Source organism: Zophobas morio, unplaced genomic scaffold (genome assembly GCF_036711695.1).
Source record: "Zophobas morio isolate AGI-343-1 ecotype UQ-CSIRO unplaced genomic scaffold, CSIRO_AGI_Zmor_V1 ptg000005l, whole genome shotgun sequence".
NCBI lineage: Eukaryota > Metazoa > Arthropoda > Insecta > Coleoptera > Tenebrionidae > Zophobas > Zophobas morio.
In genome coordinates this window covers 10,802,450-10,824,543 of record NW_026972110.1, presented here as the reverse complement: position 1 = coordinate 10,824,543, position 22,094 = coordinate 10,802,450, and the positions used below count along the sequence as shown (strand labels likewise).

The 22,094-nt window shown below is 32.7% G+C and overlaps 1 protein-coding gene across 3 annotated transcripts in view; it reads left to right on the top strand.

The window, feature by feature from the left end:
- The window catches only part of LOC135122702 (D-2-hydroxyglutarate dehydrogenase, mitochondrial-like), a 265,146-nt gene that overhangs the window by 109,212 nt on the left and 133,840 nt on the right, over positions 1-22,094 (top strand). For 2 of the 3 annotated variants that reach the window (XM_064047067.1, XM_064047066.1), the window contains exon 1: positions 201-480. The exons of the other annotated variant lie outside the window; for it this stretch is intronic. The gene's annotated coding sequence lies outside the window, so the exon portion shown is untranslated. Of the gene's footprint in view, positions 1-200; positions 481-22,094 lie in introns of those variants that run through there. 3 annotated transcript variants of the gene reach the window in all.

Genomic DNA, 22,094 nt, shown 5'->3' with positions numbered 1-22,094 from the left:
TATTTAGCGACAAAGTTTGACATCTAGTTACAGATTTAAGAACAGTGTATTCGTGCTTATGTAGGCGTGTAGTATAGGATTCCGTCGATGATATATGGTTTTCAAAGTTTTTAACTGTTACTTTGTGTAAAAGTAAAAGTATTCGAGCTTCATTTAAGTTCAGCCGCTTCTCTACTTGACACTGTAATACAGACCATGTTCAAGGTTTCGTCGGCTAGTGATTTATTAATAACTGTTAAGTGAGTGTGTAGAGTGTGGTCATTTCGCAACACAAAATAGGTTATGTTAACTACAACATTGTTGTTTTGGGTAGTTTAGGCATATATAGACTTGCAAGTTATCAATAGTGGGTTATAGTACGTAAATACAAACAAAACGGTGTTACATTGTGACAAATTTAGTCGAGTTGGAAATTCATTCCCTACGATTAGATACCCTACCAGTGATTTTTTATCCCCTGCGCATAGTAAGAACAGTAAGGTAAGTAAAATTTTCAGACACATGCGTTAAATGCAAGAACGGAATAACAACTATATATGTAATGTAAACATTATGCAATTACTTACTTCGACCTTGTTGTCATAAAGCGATAACAGATCCAATGTGAATGTCGAACCTGAAAAAAAGGGACTCATTATTCTCGGAACTTAGGCTAACTAATGTTATTAAATTTTTAAATAAAAGTTGACACTATGGCTTTATTTTATCTAAAGGTGGCCACAAATAAAATACACATAAATTTCTCTGATTGCATCCTGAGACACAATTTTGGCACAAGCCTACCGATGAGGTTGTAGATGCTTCAGTCTCTGTTTGTGGATGACATAAAGGAAAATAGTTTCTAAAAAATTGCATTAATTAAATTTTAATAGCAACTTTGCATTTTTTTCTTAATTGGGTCACACTAATCTACACCAACTTAAAATTCTCTTCGCTTGAACCGGAACGGACTGATGAATAAAATTAGGGTACAATTGTTTTCTAAAATGTATTCTATAAACTAAGCAATCATATTTATTTAAAACGCTTTTACAATTTAACAGTAAGTCTAAATTAGGCTGCTTAAGAAAATAACTTTTTCGAAATTTTGGGTCCGGTTTTGTCAATTTTTGAACGACTGTTACACATTTTCCGTTACATGCATTAGCTATTTTTTTCTATTGATAATATTGTTGTTGTTTTGATAATAAAATAGATAGAAAACAATCGTTTCTGCAAAAACTGAACACATAAATATTTCTGCTTTTTTTAACTTCATATACCGACATAATCAATGCTATAACTAAAGCGATTAAAGTCGTTGAAAATAAATCATTTGGACACCAAATTTCCATTTTCCTAATCAAAATGACATTTTAAATAGACATATTAACATGTACCGGAGGTCGAAACTGTAAATAAACGTCATATTAGACACGTTGCGATAATTCTACAAACTAATTTAAGAGTAGTATAATAAAGCGTAGATTATCTAAATGAACATTATCTATTCTGAAAGAATATAATTATGTTAAAATATTTATCGACGACAGTGGAACAAATTTCTTTTTTGCTAGGCTTTTGAGCTAGGTATAGAGTTACAGTGGAATAAATTAGATTCGGTTTTTATTTATCTACATAAATATTTTTTTTTCATTTGATTGATTTGAAAGCAACTTTAGTCGTAGATAAAAATTTTACACATGAGCTAATGTATTATCGTACTTGTGTGATTAAACAAATCGTCATTTTGAGCAAACTTCACATTAGTATGGTAAACGTACTTTTATCGCACTTGTAACGTAAATAACGACTTTGTCTGCATCTTCGTTGCAATTAGTTTTCAAATATGTACCGTTAGGAAGGTTAAATTTATACGTAAAACTGCTCTGAAGTATTAAATTCAGATTATTATCAGAGTTGTGAGGTCACTGAAGTATTTTATGGTATTTTTTCTGCCTTGGAATATCTATATTATTTCCTAAAACTCATTTTCATTGCTAAAAAGACTGCTACAAGCCAAAAGAACTGGTCGAAAGTTATTTCGATAGAATTTACCTCGCCCTTGAAGAATAATCCGACAAATCTCGCTTCTTTAAAAATTTGATTTTGCAATAACATTCATAAAATGTCTTTATCAGTTTTTCGCCAATTAGCTCAGCTTTTTGTCTTTCAAATTTTGGTTGTTTTAAAATTAATAAGCGAATAAAAAAAGTGACAGTGTTCTATTTAAATATAAGTAAGTATATACTTTTGATAATTGATGGAAAATGAAACTTCGGGACTGTTTTACCTACATCTTTTATGGTTTCGATGATTTCGAATTTTCTTATTATCTTTATCGTATTTGTATGAATACTTTCGTTCATCACAACTTTTTACAGTGTGCTCCCTAATTGAATTTCACAACAACCAGTTTATGTACAGTATGGTCCATTATAAGCTATATGAAGGGTTCTAGCTCAGCTACTAAAAATTGACACACGGTACACTTAAATTATTACTCCTACCATGTATATTTATTAGTTTCAAACTTATATTCGGCCATCAGTTCTATATTCACCCCCTGTGGAGATTGCTTGAAGCTCTAATAAATAAACCCTTATTTTAATAATGGCAGGGGTAAATAAAAATTGCATATTCAACAGTTTACTACTTTTTGAAATACTTGCATAATAGTGCACGTACATACTTACACGAATAGTTTCGTAAGATTTACTAAAAACAATTTAAAATTAATTATTCATCAACATTCCCTAAAGTAAATGGGTCGTTTCGCCTTCAACATTTCTCTACAGAAAGAAACCGTCACAGTGTGAAAAGTTTCAAACCCATAATAACGTGAAAAACTTTCCTGCCGCCTGGAACTAAAGGACACTCCATTATTTTTGACCGAATCCATTCGTTCTAGAGGAAACCTTGAAAAGATAAGTAATGTAACAGTACGTATTTCTCCTTTCCATAAAGCGCACAAAGCAGCATCCCTGCAGGGGTTCCCCGTCACACTGCTAAGCAACCAAATGGAAACAAATGGATGATGATGCTAATGCCATCTTTGTGTTGGAGATTGGTGCATTTGCTACGTGAAGGTCGTATGCGCCGAAATCAGGGGGTGGTTGATGCTTGAGCCTCTATTGACAAAGATCTATCTGATTCTTACGTTTTATGCACATGAAATAAGGAACTGGAAGAAAAATTTACATCAACGTTTGCTGTAGTTTATTAAGTAAGTTAAGTCAAAAGTCCTCAAGAGTATCGTCCACCGATAACTATCCTGGCTTCAGCGTTTCTAATAGAAGTATACGTATAAATACAACGAAAACAGCACATTTGCTTTTGGAAAAAGTATTTCGTTTGGATATGTAAAAAGATAAAATAATTTCTCAATAAACTGTTGTATTTTTACTTCCCGAGCGTAAGCAATTACTTCCCGAGCGTAAGCAAAGGAAGTATTGTAATCGAGTCCGTCGGCCGACTCTCTACTTTTACGTTTTCTCGATCTTTCATGACCCCTAGAAGACGAAGAAATAGGTCTCCCATTTCCGACTGTCTGTCCGTCTGTCCGTCTGTCCGTCTGTCCGTCCGTCTGTCCGTCTGTCCGTCTGTCCGTCTGTCCGTCTGTCCGTCTGTTGTCCCGGATTTTTATTAGACAGATAATCTCCGAAAGTACTCGACCGATTGTTGTGAAATTTTGTACTTATATTAAGAATATCATGTAGATGGTAAAACGCTAACCAAAATTTGTCTAATCATCCCCACCACTAAAGCGATGACGTCACTTCAAAATTGTACATAGTAAATGGGTTTTCAATTGTATAAAATAACATAGTCCTACACATGTAGTTTACAACTCTGAATCGACTTTTCACCCGAAACGTCCAGATTTTTGGAAAAAAAATCAAAATTATAAAACAACATTTTGAAATTTAATTTTTAATCTGCTAACCAGAATGCTTTGAAATGTTGCAGATGTTTTAAGGCTATAAAGAGCATCATAAATCTTTAGTCAAAAAATATTTGCTTATCCCCTCCAAAAACTTGATGACGTCAGCTCAAAAGTTTGTGGAATAAATCATATCTAAAATGTACAAAATATGATGAGTCTGTACTTGTGATCTATCACTCCATTCATATTTTTTGGATTTGCATATACAGGGTGACTCAAAAAAATTAATGAATGCGTAAATATATTTTATTGATTTAATCAGGAACTACAAAACCGAATGCTCTGAAATCTTGCAGATGTTTTAAGGTCATAAAGAGCATAATAAATGTTTAGTCAAAATATATTTGCTTATCCCCTCCAAAAACTTGATGACGTCAGCTCGAAAGTTTGCCGAATAAATCATATCTAAAATGTACAAAATATGATGAGCCTGTACTTGTCATTTATCACTCCATTCATATTTTTTGGATTTGCATATACAGAGTGACTCAAAAAAATTAATGAATGCGCAAATATATTTTATTGATTTAATCAGGAACTACAAAACGGAATGCTCTGACATCTTGCAGATGTTTTAAGGTTATAAAGAGCATAATAAATGTTTAGTCAAAATATATTTGCTTATCCCCTCCAAAAACTTGATGACGTCAGCTCAAAAGTTTGCCGAATAAATCGTATCTAAAATGTACAAAATATGATGAGTCTTGTGATTTATCATTCCATTCATATTTTTGGATTTGCATATGCAGGGTGACTCAAAAAAAATAATGAAGGCGTGAATTTATTTTATCGATTTAATCAGGAATTACAAAACCGAATGCTTTGAAATCTTGGGAATATTCTAAAGTTATTATAAGCATGGTAAACTTTTGTTCAAAATGTATTTGTTCATCCCTCCTAAAAAAATTGATGACGTCACCCTTAAATTTTGCTGAATAAATCCTATCTAAAATGCAAAAAATATGATGAGTTTGTACTTGTGTGATTTATCATTCCATTCATATTTTTTAGATTTTCTTAAGAGGTGCTTCAAAAAAATTAATGAAGTCAATTTATTTTATTGATTAAATTAAAGGCAACACTTATTATTAGTATTACACCCCAACCAACCCAATTTGGTAGACAAAAAATTTGTTAAAGGAAAAACTCGGTTGAAACATAAGGGTAGCATGCTTATTTACATCGACTTTAACATTACAGACCTGCATTTGTTTTATGCGTTCACTTGGTTCCGCGAATGTGAAATAGACATGTTTATAATCAACCACTTTTGAATTTCACCGTCAAGAATTAAAATAAAACCCAATGTTTTATATAATAAGCGGAAGTCGAAGCAATAAAACCGATGGTCGTTTTGTTTACAGTTTCTCTGTTTGACTCTCAAGTATGCTGTTACGCCTGTCATCTTAAATTAAGAATTTTTATACATACACGATTTTCAGCTGCCTGGGATACGTATACGTGAGTAAATTGTTTCGTTATTTTATTGATTATTACAAATCAATATTCAACACGACCCAATTCATTTTCCCGAAAATTTGAGAATATAATAATTTTATTCTTAGTATTACACTACATCTATCCCAAACTGATATACGTGTCCTTGCAAAAATGTTGATGACGTCATCGCAATTTTTTTTTAAATTCCCACTACAAAAGTGTAATGAGAAAAAACACAATAGGCATGCAGTCGTCAAGTTTCCGACAGCGAGGGAAGTACTGTCTAAACTCTTTAGACCAATTTTTACAAGATAAACCTCTATATACATGTCGAATAGATTTATTTATTTATTTTTAAATGACTATATTAGAACAGGCAATAACTGTTTACGGTATTAATGCTTAAATTATGTGTACATTTTTCTGACCGCGGCGCGCAACTGACCCTATGTAGTCTATGTAAGCGTTGAGTGTCTGTAGGTTTTTCAACGAATTCTCAAAAAATTTTAAACGTTTTAAAGCGTGTTATGCGTGTAATTATAAGTAAAATTATTTTTTTAACCGAAATTTATTAAAAATTAGAAAAAAGTTTATCATAAATATTAACTTTAACGTTTTTGTGAAAGACAGAATTTTTGTTTGAATACAGTAATGTTGATTTTATTATTTATCATAGACTGGCAAAGGTATATAGGAAATGGGTGGACGTAAACTTGTACGAGTAGGAATATCTGCACCATGGGACTTAGGCGTCGAAGGTCTGTCGCAATAAAGCAATACGGATGTAGGTGGCAGACACAATAACGACCCGGAATTTAAATTCAGAATGAGTACAAGATGCAATATAAAGTGAAATATGTGCACGGAGACTCCGGATAACGGACACGTTTTAGCACTTCGCTGCTCCTGTCGAATTGAACAAGCTGTAAAATACAAATGGAAAGCTAGTGACTTTGGGGCCCTATCCGATGTAAAGTAGAAACTCCCGAAATTATATCGGGTGATTTTAAATTTTTTACTCGCAGATAATATAGCGAAGGGAAATGTGAACAGTCATATATTTAGTATCTGACGGAAAACCCACAGGTGTTTTTAGTTATTTTTTATTTAAGTACAAGCAAGAGATTTAAAAGGATTCATAAGAAAAAAAAACAGTAAAAATTGTGCAAAACTTTTTAACATAGGTACATTTATTATTAATTTGGCGTTTCGTACGTCGTAACTCTTTTCGTTAAAAATAAACCAGCACAAAATAATTTTGAACCATCAGGCGACGATGAGATCTGAAACGAATTTAATATTCCATATAATTTTGCCGTCAAAAATTAATGTAAAATATGAAATATCGCCTATGTTGTCGATCGAGTCACGAAGATAGAAGAGTACAAGAAGAGTATTGTATGCTGGTAACGACTCTTGATTATAACTATTAATACAACATTATAAGACCAGCTTAGGACGAAATTACACCGTATATTCACCCAGTCTTGGATTATACACACTGATTATAATGTGCTTCCAACCTGTGATTAAGATGCCCCACCCTCTTCTGCACCCTACGACTCAGGTGCTTCAGCCCTCAGGGTTCGATTTCATGCAATAAACTGGCGACCTGAAATGCTGATGGCTTTTTGGGAATTTCATTTTGGTGACTGGAAGGAGATTGCAGTTAATTTGTTTCAATTCAAAACAAAAGAACAACGTAAACAAATGTAATATTAAGTATTGCTTTATTTGCAATGTTGAAAAATATTTGCGTTTGGAGTTGGCCTAGCGATGTTGTTTACAGCTACAAATCTAAAACTTGATCAAATCTGTAAAGATGCTAAGTTTGTTATTAATCTATATATTATTTAGTGTGTAGATTTTGAAGTATTTAGAACTAAAATGTAGTGGTCTTTATGTTTGTTACGCAGTGAACTAAATTCGTCATAATTAGTCAATGATCGATAACCAAATTAATTTATCACCTCTGTTTAAAGTTCACGTCGGTTGTTAACATATTTGTCAGCTTCTAATGCTTGTTGACGTTTAAAATTATAACCCCGCTATGTATAACACCATATCGAAAAAACGGGATAGAGTTGATTTAACTACTTCAGGACCTAGACATACATCCTACAACTAAAATATCAACTGAAGTTATAAAAATACAGCCAACTCTGAATCTTGTTTTTATTTCATGCTTTTAAGATTATATCGCTTTGAACATTTCAACAGATACGAGATTTATCAAAATGCTAACAGTAAGTATAAATATTACCATTACCATCACAACTGTCACTAATGTCGTTGCGTCACAGCTGATAGTGTTATCGTGTTTGGGGTTCGGATGTGATGTCAATCATCTGTTACGTGTCAAATACAAAACGGGTACGAGTACGTATAAAAGGATACACGAAATTAAGATTAAGTGTCGTTATGTAGCTACAATTTAAATAATTTGAAATTATGCAGGACAGAAAGTCATTTCAGAGTGGGATTAATTGTGACACAATTTTCCACATACTCGAATCGTCAATTCTATTATCACAACACTATCAGTTCCAGTCCTTTGTGGAGTGGAGACATTATATAGGGTTTTTTACACTGATTTGATTGATTACTAAAAAAGCGTTGTATGTTTGCCAGGTATCAATATATGAGAAAGACTGCAGAACATTTTTAAAAATACCTGGGGTACAAAATCTTAAAATTCTAACAATACATATAGTACATATCTGTGTATAATGCTGTGTATTTTTATTGGTTCTCTTTTTAATTAAACTTGGAAAAGCATAGTGGTTACGTAGTTTCTACAACGTCTCTATAGTAGATTTTGGTATTACGGGCGGCTTAGAAATTTTATAAAATGGGCCATTCAGTCGTATTATAAATCACATAATTAGAGTAAATTAAGTAAACAAGCTGGTAAAATTATTAACAAAAGAAGTTCCAGAGCCACCTTTGACACCAAAATTATTTTTTTTTTTGTAACTTCATTATTCCAGGTAGTAGTTAGTCTAACTCGCATGTCTTTAAAGGAATGTCTATGGAGTGCTCTGGGAACCTTTTCATAATTTATTACACTAGTATGACTGTTTGGACTCACTGGAATGATTGGAAACTTGTAAAGGCTCCAGACACAATGAGCCGTCTTCTTTGAAAAACTGACATTTAATAACAAGTACATTGAACAATAGGCATTAAGTAGTGTAGTGAAGTAGGCGGATTTATTTTATTTGACTCAGCGCTAATTCATTTGGCACCATTTAAAAACTTATTCAGAAAAACGCTGATTGTAATGTTAGTCGATCCCTAGCGATAGATAGACCCGGAAACAGACAAATTCAAATCTAACACGAAACTGACCCAAAATAAACCATCTGGAATCATCGTAAATCATTTTATAATTTTTAAGTCTGCAAGGTCGTTGTAAAGTACAAAATCCTCTTATTGCCGCTTACGTTTAGCAGTTCGCATCAAAATGCTTTCGTAATGAGCTTGATATGTCGCAAGAAATAGTTAAGTGGAGAGAGATGAAATATTGGCAGCTCAGAAAATGGATAATTAACATAGGCTGGAATTCTGCGGGTAAAGCGGCCTGAACCTCGCGTCCGAGCAATTAACCTCCAGGTGGCTAACTGTACAGTGCAAAAAGGGTTCGTTTTTCCTTCAAATTCACACATATCATTCTACACAAGATCATCGCATTACAAACTCAGTTTTATGTTATTTAAACTGCAACCTAGCCCTGATTAAACCTATGGACCACTTGAAGTCTTGAAGGTTACTCCTAGGAGTCCGGTGTCTGGTAATGATCGGGACCACCAGAAATTGCCGAAACTCATGACGTTCTGGTCTGAATAGAATAGAACATACAAAATCGGGGCTTTAATATATAGGTGTCCTGTTTCCGTCCGTCTGGCTGTCTATTGGTGCCGATTTTTATTGAAGAAATAATTTTTGAAACTATACTGGACCGATTTAATGACGTCAATTCAAATGGTTTCATGGTACATAATTTAAATTTTATAAAATAACATACTCCTGCACTTGTAGTTTATGAATCCGTTTTGACTTTTTAGCTTGGACATTCAAATTCTCGCAAAAAAATCGAATTGTAGACCTACTTTCACACTAATATGAAGAGTACCTGAACGCCGTGGTCGTGATAAGTCAGTGGCTCCAAATGTTGTGTTCGTAATGTGAAGGTCGATCCTTTCAGGAACCTTTTTATTTCCCGTGTGTACTCGTAAACTAACAAAATATTGTAATCGAGTCCATCGGGCCGCTGACTTTCTGTTTTCATGATCTCTTAGAGTTTTTACCCTAGGCATCTAGATTTTTGTAAAAGAAATCAAAATTGTATAACAACATTTTACAATTTAACTCTGAAATCTTGGAAACATTGGTTATTGGAAATTTAATCAAAATCTATCCGTTTGTGAAACCCCTAAAAACTGATGACGTCATCTTAAAATTTGACAAATAAATCCTCTCTAAAATGTGTAAACTATGATGACTATATTTGTGATTCATATTTTTTAGAACTGTTTCTACAGAGTGTCTCAAAAAAATTAATGAATGAATCAGTTTATTTTAATGATCAAATCAGAAACTGTATTATTGTAAGCAAATGGTAAATTTTTAATCAAAATATATCTGTTTATCACTTCCAAAAAATTGATGACGTCACCCCAAAATTTTGTTAATGAAAAATTCAGTTGAAACATACACATAGCACGCGTATGTAGGTATATTTACTTTAATATTACATACTTTTTTCAACTTATAGGGGTTCCCATAAAAAAATACAAAATCAATTTTGTAATTTTTCGAAAAAGCTATATATGTTTTATTGTACTTTGAGGGTGAGGAAAGTTTTGCCCGAATAAGTTTAGACCAACTTTCATAATTTGTAGTCAAAATTTAAAAATTAATGTGTTAGTGTGTGCTGTAAATAATAGTCACTTAAATTGTCTTAAATAAACTGAAAATTGTAGATAAAATTAGGTATTAAAAGTCAATGAAGAATTTTTAGTTGTTGCCTTGCCTGTTAACTACCAACAGAATACATTATTCTGAAGTTTTAATTAAAATTTTAAAACCTAACGCACTATTACTTCTCCAGTGTAAGCTAAGGAAGTATAGTAATCGACTCCATCGGCCAAATTGCCAAGTGGTCTCCCGTTTCCGTCTGTCTGTCTGTCTGTATCCATTTTTATTAGACACTATCTCCGAACCTACTGGACCGATTGTTGTCACATTTTGTATATATATTAGGAATATCATGTACATGGTTAAACGCTAACTAAAATTTGAATGATCGTCCCCACCACCAATGGGATGACGTCATCTTCAAAATGTATATATTTTTTTTTAATTTCATAAAATATGATACTCCTGCACTTGTGGTGTGTGAATCCGTGTCGAATTTTCACCCTAGACATCCAAAATTTTTGAAAAAAAATCCAAACTGAATATAATATTAACCGATTGCTCTTAAATTTTGTAAATATTTTAAGGTTATTGTAATCACGGTAAATCGTTAAGCAGCATTTATTCGTTTACCCCCTCCCAAAAAACTGATTTACGTCATCTCAAAATTTTGCCGAATAAATTCTACCCAAAATGTGCAAAATATGATGAGTCTATGCCTGTGATTTATCATTGCATTAACAGTTTTTAAATTTCTTATACAGGGTGACCAATCAAATTAATGAATGAGTCAATTTATTCTATTGATTAAATCGGCATACGTGTCTTTGCAAAAATGTTGATAACGTCACCACAAAATTTTGTTAAAGGAAAACTCATTTGCACGCTTCATTACATTTACTTTAACGTTACATACATCTTTATTTTAACTTATAAGGGTTCTAATAAAAAAAATTAAATTCATATAACCAAATTTTATAATTTTTCGAAAAAGCTGTATTTGTTTTATTGTATTTCAGGATTCTTGAACTTTGGACCAATTTTTTCTTATAAGTAAACACTAAACGTTTTACGTCTACATGTAATAAACACACGGTGAGATGTACAAAATTACAAAGATAATTAAGATAAGGTAAGAAGGGCACGATAACTAAATTATAAAAGTTTATTCTACGCTTATCGATCCCGTTCTATCATAAATAGCAATTTTAGTAGTAGTTCAACAAAAAACAAACAGAATAAACCAAACGAAAAATACGTGTTAGTGAGAAAGTCTTTGGCAAGTAGAATTCTGATCATTAAGCTGTTATCGTATTCCAATGGGACCATTAAAAGTATTAAAATGTCTCGCCTAACTTAAAATAAAAAGAGCTATGAGGACATTTATTCTTCAGCAATTTGCATGTTGGTGATAAGTGATGGCAGAATTTTTATGCCATTATCTGGTGCGTAGTGGCATAATAAATAACGGAGATATAAAAATTAAAATAAAAATTTGACTTGAACAAAACTACGATTATTATTTTTGTGTCTTGGACATCGCCAATATTGTCATTTTGTCAAAACAACGACATTTCCACCAACAATGAGATGTCAATAAACTAAATCAGATAAAATAGCATATTCTCACGCTTTTGGTTTATGAATCCGTCTTAACTTTTTACCCTACATATCTATATTTAAAAAATCTAAATTATATACCAAATTTTATAACTTAACTTTTAAACTACAAAATTAAATTCTCTGCAATCTTGGATGGTAAATTGTTAACCAAAGTTTTTGCTTTTATTTTCGCAAAATTAAATCTTATAATTTATCGAAAAAGTTGGATATGTTGTACTTCAGGTGCGAGGCAGGCTTTGTCTAAATAACTAGGTTATACATAAATTTCAAACATCACCATAGAGAATATATTTTATATAATTCTTTCCAAAGATTTTAAGTAAGAAAGCACTTTAGCGAGATTACTGAAAGTTGAAACAATAGAAAAACCACGTGGTGTCAACAGAATTATTGGAATCATAACGTAATAATGAAGTGACATATTTAAAAATCTTTAAACCTAATCTACGTTCACAGACCTTCTCAGGTTATATCCTAGTGGAACAAATTTTTGCCGGTAATATTAAAAATATAGTTTACAAAAACCCCTACTTTAAACGAAGATACGACAAAACAAATTAATTAATAATTAATTTGCGGTTTAAAAACATCACCTTCAGTTGAGACTTCGTGCTTTAATTAATTAACATGGCCACAATTAAAATTTTCCTTGGAATCATAATTGTGCGAATGTATTACTGGTTGCTTTCAAAATTCTCGCTGGTTTATCAATATTTGGTTTGTAGTACTTCTGCTTAGTTTAAAGTTTAAAAACATAATCTTTGCTGCGGTAGATTAGTAGATATTAAAAAGTGCATAAATTAAAACCGACAAATGTGTATATCCGAATCAAACGACCATAACAATGCGATTTCGATGCCAGCTTCCACTTCGAAATTAGTTCCTCCACTTTAGTCTTGACAGAGAAGTTACCTAGCGTGATATCCCATTAAAATTCGATTTAAATCGATTCGAGCTATCTCTCCTTCCCAACTTCTGCAAGTAGTATATTTTCCCTAAACCTAGGAGGGTTAACCGCATCCCAACTCGGGCAAAACAAAGACGGATAAACGCCGGCTTCAGACTGTGGGCGTGCCGTTTTGTTTTCGTAGAAATTAATTATGAAACTGTGCGCCACTTGTGTTCAATTAAAAATTAATTTCTCCTACCTGTTGCGCTGCAGTCAAGGTGCGTAAAACAGTTTTATTGTTGCATAAAAAATACCGGTGTGTGAAGGAATGACGCTGCGATACAGTCATGGTCTTCTGGTTTTTGGGGCGAGTTTTCTTATCGTTACAAGAGTGAAATCGATGGCAAGGCTATTTTGTGGAATCAGTGGGTCGTGAAAAGTCACGTCCCATTTTCATGAATGGAGTTCTATAACGGCGGCGATAACAATACAGAAATGGATAGGCGGTAGGCAGAAGCGTCGTGATGGAAAGCGCACCGTTTACCAGCCACAAAATTTCGCCTTGCATATATATTTTTGGGAAAGTCGGGGATATACGGTGTGGAATAGCAACAGGGGCGGCGAGGTGTAATAATTTTATAAATTGAATCCCAAAATAGGACGCGGATGGAAAGTGTAAATTGAGAAATGTGGATTTTAAAGAAATACAGAGCAAATTGAAAACAATGTAGTTTATTTCAGGACACTGCACTGCCTATAATCAAATAAGAAGGGCATTTCACCTCAGACTTACTCCCCTTTGTGGGTTTTTTATTTATGAAGATGAACAACTGAAGCAGCTGTTATTATTTTAATAACATTGCTATATTGGGCTATGTGTAAAAAATTATGAAACACCTATAAGTTCAAAAAAAGTGGCCCATGGGGGAGGGGATCACCAGTTGACCCAATTGTTGTGAAATGTTATTGGACAATTTGGTTTTTGATGCTTAGAATAAACAATGAAGGTGGATTCATAAACCACCACTATTTGGGTATGTTATTTCATAAAATTTAAATGCAAAATTTTGAGGTGATGTCATCAAATTATTGGTAGGTATGATCAGACAAGTTTTGATTAGCGTTTGGTTAGTTTGTTACAGTAAAATTTTTAATGATTCTTTTATTAAAGTTGGTAATGGCACGTACATGGTCCGACGCGTCTTTGTGTAGTAATTACACGGTAATTATCGTACTGTTTTCTATGGTTCTGTAAAGTAATATGCAGCTTATCGCGTTTTCTACGGCATATTATACATATACGCACATTTCTCCGCATGTGTAGGATATTCGTGTTGTTGGAGTTAGTATCCAACAATGCAAACAAAGTACATCAGGTGGTAAGGCCACAAGTGAAGTTTTTCAAGTCTGCCCGCAGTCAGTGGAAAAAGTTAGACTGTTAATAATTCTAATCACTATTTTAAACAGTCTACGCGCAGCCGAAGAATGTCCCCAAATTGAAATGCTACCAGTCAATTGGAATGCATGTGTACATAGTCAACAGAAAAGCATTTCTTGAAACAAAATTATGTAGTGACTTTGACAAAAATAGATTTTTCCTAACATTATCAATTACGTAACGTGCAATGCTTCAACATTTATGTACAAAAAATTACTCAATTATTTTATCTAAAGACGATGGTATGGTTTTTAAAGACCATAATTTATTATTGTTTTGCAATTGTTTAACGTAAAGTATGTTTAGCAAATTTCTCGGTTAGTCAATTCTTTGTTTGGTTTATTATTATACTGCAAAAAGTTATATTGTTATTATCAGCGAAAAGTTGATCGGTGTCAGCATTTACAGTATCACTTATATACACATAGGTAAGGAAAAAGTAGGTGTGCCTACTAAAATTTTATGACGTGATTATGAGAGGTTGAACGGCACAATAATAGGGTTAGCGATTGTAAAATGACCCGTGGCGGTTAGCCTTCGGGGGAAATATAGGGGTTGTAATGGAAAGAATTGGAGCCTACAAAGAAGAAATGGCAAACACTATTTAGAAAGGAGAAAATATACAATATAAACTTACTAGAAAAGTCAATTTAAACGATAGCTATATTCAAGATAGTTTTTACAGTGAAATACGAACTTGGATGTTTGACTGTATAGTTTCCTCAAACCTATAAGGCGTTTATGGCTTTGACGTTTAAAGTACTTTACAGCCGACCCTTCATAAAGCTTAGTAAATGTAAACCATGCCACGTGCCAGGGACGGCCGAGACGCGAAGGACCGGACTAAGAGTAATTTTGTTTTTAACGTTTCTTCCGTACCTTAATTATTTAGTCATTATTCTGCACATTTGAAAATATTATTAAGATACTGAAAGCAAAAAACATAAAATCTTTAATAAATACGATCGCAATCATAGAAAACTGGTCCAATACGTTTTTTGATAAATCAAATAATTTTGACGATGTCACCGTCCTTTGTTTCAAATCCAGAGGGTACATTCATATTGCTGTTGTATTAAAAATAATATATGATTAGAGAGCGAAAAGTATGCAGCAAAATTTTGAGAAATATGATCATGTAATATGCATGAAATTTATGCAAATATGCTGTAACTTTATTAATATATGCAGAGATATGCAGTTGTATATCCTCCAAAAATTGAAAAGAAGTGTAATAACACAACTAAATTTATTTACAAATTATAAAAACAGGTTTATCAAACTTAAATTTTTTAATAAAAAATACATAGATAAATAAAATTTTTAAAAATTATTGTCTTATACTAAATAGTGACAAATAAATAAAAATTAATAATAATAGGCCATTTAATTAGTATTTTTGTAGCAATTTATTTTTAAATACTTTTCGAAATATTGTAGCAAAAAATTTTGCCGATGATCCGAAAACATATATTTGTAAATAGAAATGCGGTTTGTAGCAGAAGCTACAAAACACAGTGTCTTCTTGAAGAATAAATTCAGGAAAAGACCAGTACAGGGCACGGTTGATAAAACCGTTAATTGTTAATTTAGAAGAGTCGAGTGATGATGACAGTGACTATTTCGATCAATAAATAAGCAGTAGTAGTTAATAAGTAAATAGTTGTGTATGTCAAAATTCTAACTAATTTGCTGTAATAAAAAATGATTGAGTACAAAGTTACTTTGTTTTTACTTAAAATAAAAAAATCGAAAGGCGCAGTTGTCGGTCAATGCAAAACTCAGTCCTGCCCTGTGCTTTTACCAGAAAAGGTCTTTTCAGGTAGGTATCGGTGAGCGGGTTTAAGACATCCGGTTGTGACGGCCTATTGAATTATAATGGGAGTCAAATTGGTGTGAAGTCATAAACGCCTTATATGTTTGAGGGAACTCTATATGCATACTGAAATTTGAAAGTACGTGCCTGTCACCAAATTACACCTGCTAGTCTCACTTATTAGGGATACGAAAAATTTTAATATAGTAGGTACATCCACTGTGCGTTACTATTTGATCTTCAGGAATCAAGTAGTACAAAACTAAAAAAAAATTTTGATCTTGACATTCATCACAATTGAGAAGGGGTGGGTGGGCGGGGCTTGTATTTTGTCCATTTTTTTCTTAATGTAAGAAGTCTTCTTTTCCCAACAAGAAACTGAAAACATGTATAACTTTCCTATTATTGTTGAAAGAAAACTCTATATATTAAAAAAAAAACAAAGATTAAGCCCCACCCACCCGCCCCAGTCTCAATTGTGATGAATTTTATATGTTAATTTCTTGTAGAGAAATGAGTATTTTGCAACTAAACTCCGCCCTTCAGCTCACGATTGATAAAACATTCATTACAATTGAGAAGGGGTGGGTGGGCGGGGCTTGTATTTTGTCCATTTTTTCTTGATATAAGAAGTCTTCTTGTTCCAAGAAAAAACTGAAAACATATTTAACTTTCCTGTTGTTGAAAGAAAACTCTATGTATTAAAATGAAACAAAGCTTAAGCCCCATCCACCCGCCCCAATCTCAATTGTGATGAATTTCATATGTTAATTTCTTGTAAAGAAATGAGGATTTTGCAACTAAACTCCGCCCTTCAGCTCACGATGAATAAAACATTCATTACAATCGAGAAGGGGTGGGTGGGCGGGGCTTGTATTTTGTCAATTTTTTCTTAATATAAGAAGTCTTCTTTTCCCAACAAGAAACTGAAAACATGTTTGACTTTCCTGTTGTTGAAAGAAAACTCTATATATATTAAAAAAAAAAACAAAGCTTGAGCAGATTCCAAATTAAATGTCAAAATGTTGGTTCCTAATTTTGATTTTTTTTCCAAAAATCTGGACGTTTCGGGTAAAATCTCAATTCGGAGTCATAAACTACATGTGTAAGACTATGTTATTCGATACAATTTAAAACCCGTTTACTATGTACAATTTTGAAGTGACGTCATCACATTAGTGGTGGGGATGATTAGACAAGTTTTGGTTAGCGTTTTACCATCTACATAATATACCTAATATAAATACAAAATTTGACAACAGTACTTTCGGAGATTATCTGTCTAATAAAAATCCGGGACGGCAGACAGACGGACAAACAGACGGACAAACGGACAGACGGACAGACGCTTACGCTCGAGAAGTAATAATAATAATAAAGTGATCTGCTTCGTCATAAGCGTCCGACCCTCTTAAATACCCCCGGATGGTCGTAATTCCGGGCGAGCGTACCTTCTCCTGCTCCTCACCAAATGGAGTACTCATCGCAAAGACTGCACGGTTGTTGGATCTGCCGTAACAAATAGCTAATGAAAATGTTAGCGAGGTAAAAAAATCGGATTAAAAAAAATCAATAATTTGAGGATTTTTACTTCCGAAGCGTACGCTAAGGAAGTATTGTAATCGAGTCCATGGGGTGACTAACTGCTTTCAAATTTTCTCGATGGATCATGACCCCCTAGAATACGAAATAATGGAGCTCCCGTTTCCGTCTGTCTATCCGTCTGCCTGTCTGTCTATCCGCTGTCTGTGTCGATTTTTGTTAGATAGATAATATCCGACCGAAATTACCAGACCGAATGTTGTCGTATTTTATATGTTGTGTATTATGAATTTCTAACCAAACTTTGTGTAATCAACCCCACCAACAATGTTATTACGTCACCTCAAAACTGTACATAGTAAATAGGTTTTCAATTGTATAAAATAACATAGCAGTACACGTGTAGTTTGTTAGTTGTTACCTGAAACGTCCAAATTTTTGGAAAAAATCAAAATCATATACATAACAACATTTTGCAATTTCATTTTGAATCTGCGAAACCGAATGCTTTGAAATCTTACAAAGTTTTCAGGTTTTCATAAGCGTAGCAAGTCGTTCATCAAAATTTATCCGTTTATCTCTTCCCAAATCGTATATTTTCAGTACGGATAGAGATATTGAAATTCCGTCAACGCCATTGTTTTTAGCGTCGCGACGTATGCCTATATATTTTTTATTGCAATGTCATTCTTTTAACTGGTTTTGATAGACTGTTAAATTACAGGATTAAAATGTAGAATATGAGCCCGTGATTGGTTAAAATATGCACGTTGCCTAGCAACGGCCCTCAATTAAAATTAATCGTAAATTAGCTTTAATTCACTTTCTTGAAATCGGGTCTCACTAATATAATAAAAGTTACTTAACAAAAAATAAATACAGAAAATGAACCACAAATGAAAATTTTTCTTTTTTACGAAAAAAAAAACTTAAATCAAATTTAATAGTACCTAAAGCCAATATATTTTGCAATGAGAATCTTTGTGGCAAATTTCTAGTTGCTCAATGTCATGTTTATTCAGTTTTTGATAAAATTTTATACTTTATTTAGTGATTACAATTTTCATTTTCCACGTATTTTAACACATATTCAAAAGTATACGATTCCATGTTATGTTTGAATCGTGTTTCTGCGAGTTTTTAGCGATAAAGAGAATTTATTTTCGCATTTACATTGCTAAATAGTAATAGTGTTATTTATGTTTACAATGTTTACTCCGATATTTTTAATTCATGTTTTGTTTACCTGTTCTTAAAGTAAAAAATTGGTCTAGCTTTTTTAAAATTTTGCAAATCCTATTTTGCTTTACGACAGCCCCTATAAGTTAAAAATTAGGGCGAATTCATAAACCACAAGTTTAGAAGTATCTTACTGTATGTATAAAATTTAAATAGCATTTACTATAGAAAATTTTTAGGTAACGTCATCAAATTGTTAGTGGGAATGAAAAAACACGAAAATGGGAGACCAATTTTTCATACTCAGGATAGATAGTTCCGCTTGAGAAATAAAATGTCAAAAGAAAATTTGCGTTTTATTTTTAAGGAAATATTTTATTTAAATCAATCCTCAATTTATGTTGTTGTAAACTGTATTACTTATTGAATTAAATCGAGCCAGATCTGGTAAGTATTCGGAAACGGATTTTGTAAAAGCCAAGTAAATACATTTCTATAAAATTTCAATTCAGCTTTTATTTATTTCCAATGTCGGTGTAAAGAGCCTTATTGAGCACTTGAAATCGTTACTTTAAATGAATCAATATTTGTCAAAATTTATAAAGCTCTTCTGATAGGAATATAGTATATATTATTCAAAATTTCTTGAACAGTCTGATCATATTGATCAGGGTGGGTAAGCACAACTAGATACTACATCAGAGTAGTGTACGTCACTTTTCAAATAGTCAGGCCAAGCTTATGGAGGTGTGGAGAGATTAGATCTGTATGTTCTTTCATTTTGCCAACAATTTCATCTCCTCTATACATATTTTTGATTACCGTCACCTATAATGATAAAAATCTTTCCTAAATGCTGATCATGTCTAGATCAGTGGTGTGTCTATAATAATAATCAGACTTAGGCATCGCGGAAGTGATGCTCATTGCTGTCCGATCGCCAGCGCTACTGCAGTCGTGGCCTACAACTTCGGGAATTCTTAATAACAATTACTACTTTTTCTAGGTTTTCCTCATATATACGAGTTTTTTTAGATGTTAAAATGGTTTAAAAATCAAAAATGTTCAACATCACACTTTTCGTCATGATCTTGATCAGATACACCTTGAATTGCATCAAACGCCACTAAGGTTGAGACTGCACAGTCGGCCAGCCAAATTTATCGTCTGACGTTACGCCGTCGTTTTTAATATTTGCCTGATTGATCCCCATCACTTCGGCTGTGCCTAACTCTGATAATAATATAGACATCAGATGTCACACCTAACCAATAATACTTATATTTTTAAGGATATAATGTCACATAAAGGATACTTTTTTCAAATTTCAATATATTTTTGTAATATTCTTTTTTTTTTGACTAACTTAATATCATTAGCCTTTCCAAAAAAAAAAAAAAAAAACAAAAAAAAAAGTAATGGGAATGTACTACATACCTAATAATGAAAGCAATAATAGTAACTATTTAAATTTAATGATCTTTTAACGTTTTTGAGGTTCAAGTTTCCTGTGTAGAATTTAACATAAATTAATTATTTTCTCAAATAGTTTTAAACGTTCAAATCTGACGTTTTAAAATATAATAACATGAAACGAATCTCACTTAGAGTTTGTTTTACAGTTAGAAAAACTAAAGTGTGGATTATTCAAACTCCCCCACAGTCCATCTACGTTTTATTGACTGAACCGAACGCATGTACATATAAAAATATGCGATAAAATATTGTAAAAGGAAAAGTTCACCTGAAGTTTTACCTGTAAGTCCTGTAAGACTGTGTTTGCCGCAGTTAAAATACATGTAGTAGGTTAATAAAATTTACTAAAATATAGATTTTCATGTTTCTGCAACAAACTTCCAATAAACATTCTGATATATTGTCCACTAAAATAACATACACTCCCCCTTTAGGAGTCAGTAATCCTCATTCATATATTCTCATAAATATACAACATGTTGCAAAGCGCCCTGGAGGACAGTTTATTTGGAATGATAAACGACCATAATACTATTTTACATGCACAAGTCTTGAATTCGGAATTTATAAGGCTTTTGATAAATTTCGTCGCCACGTTTATCGCCTAATTTAAAATTACTGAATAACTAATGTGTAGTGACACGTATTAACAAAAAAGAAACAACTTTCACGATTCTGTCAGCGTATATCTTAATCTGCTCGCATAGTGTTGTCATTATCAAATTAATATGCCACACGATCAGAGATATTATCTGTCGTAAGTTCATCCAGGCTCTGAAAGCCCGGCACATTCTTGCGTCTTTCTTCTATTATATGAAAATTTAAAATGAAACTGAAACCACTTTCATGTTTAAGAGGACGTCCTCCAGATCAGACTTCTTTTATTAAAAACTCAAGTTCATTGTTAAACTTTAATATCTTCAAAAACCTCGAATGATTCTAGCCGCAGTCGCCATCTTTCCGTTTTTGTTTTAAAAGAATGCCTCCTGCTGAGACTTTACAGTCGTCGCGTTTTTTCACAACTCCATCAGGAGGTAAAATATGCACGGCTGTTCTTTGATGGAATTTTCATTTCGCCTTGCATACATTTGAATTCCGAGTGTTGCAGCCAAAGCTGCCGCGGCTTTTTGTATCCGTTCAATAAGATTAGAAAGGCTTGTTTTTTATAAAATTTATAACTTGATCGGATTAGGTTTCCTTTTTAAAAAGTCTGGCAGTGGCGTCGGAAATGTCAGACAAAAAGGGGGAGAAAGAATGAAACAAGTTGCGAATTTTTCTGTAGATATTTAACGTAGGGCCCAATAAATTACGCGTAAATGTATAAAATAAAATATACGAAAATAGCTGCATAGGACAAAGTGATAATTTTATTTACCAGTAACTAAATTGGTCGAACATGTTGCTGTGGTATCCTTAAAAAGTTCTAAAACTTTTCCATATTATTTGGAACCTGATGGGGCCTGGGGTTTACATTTTACAGGAAGTACATACCTATGTAAGGAAACGTACTTTAATTTTTGTATCCATTACAATTTTATCGCTGACGTTAAAAATGGTAATAACTGTAAACAGATTCTAAATGATACTACTATACTGTAGTAGGTAGAATCCCAGAGACGTACTGTTTAAATATAAGAGAACTATTACTACGAATTACATGTGTATTAAAAAAAAAAAATTGGTCTAAAGAGTTTAGACAGTACTTCCCTCGCTGTCGGAAACTTGACGACTGCATGCCTATTATGTTTTTTTTTCTCATTACATTTTTGTAGTGGGAATTTAAAAAAAAATTGGGATGACGTCATCAACATTTTTGCAAGGACACGTATATCAGTTGGGATAGATG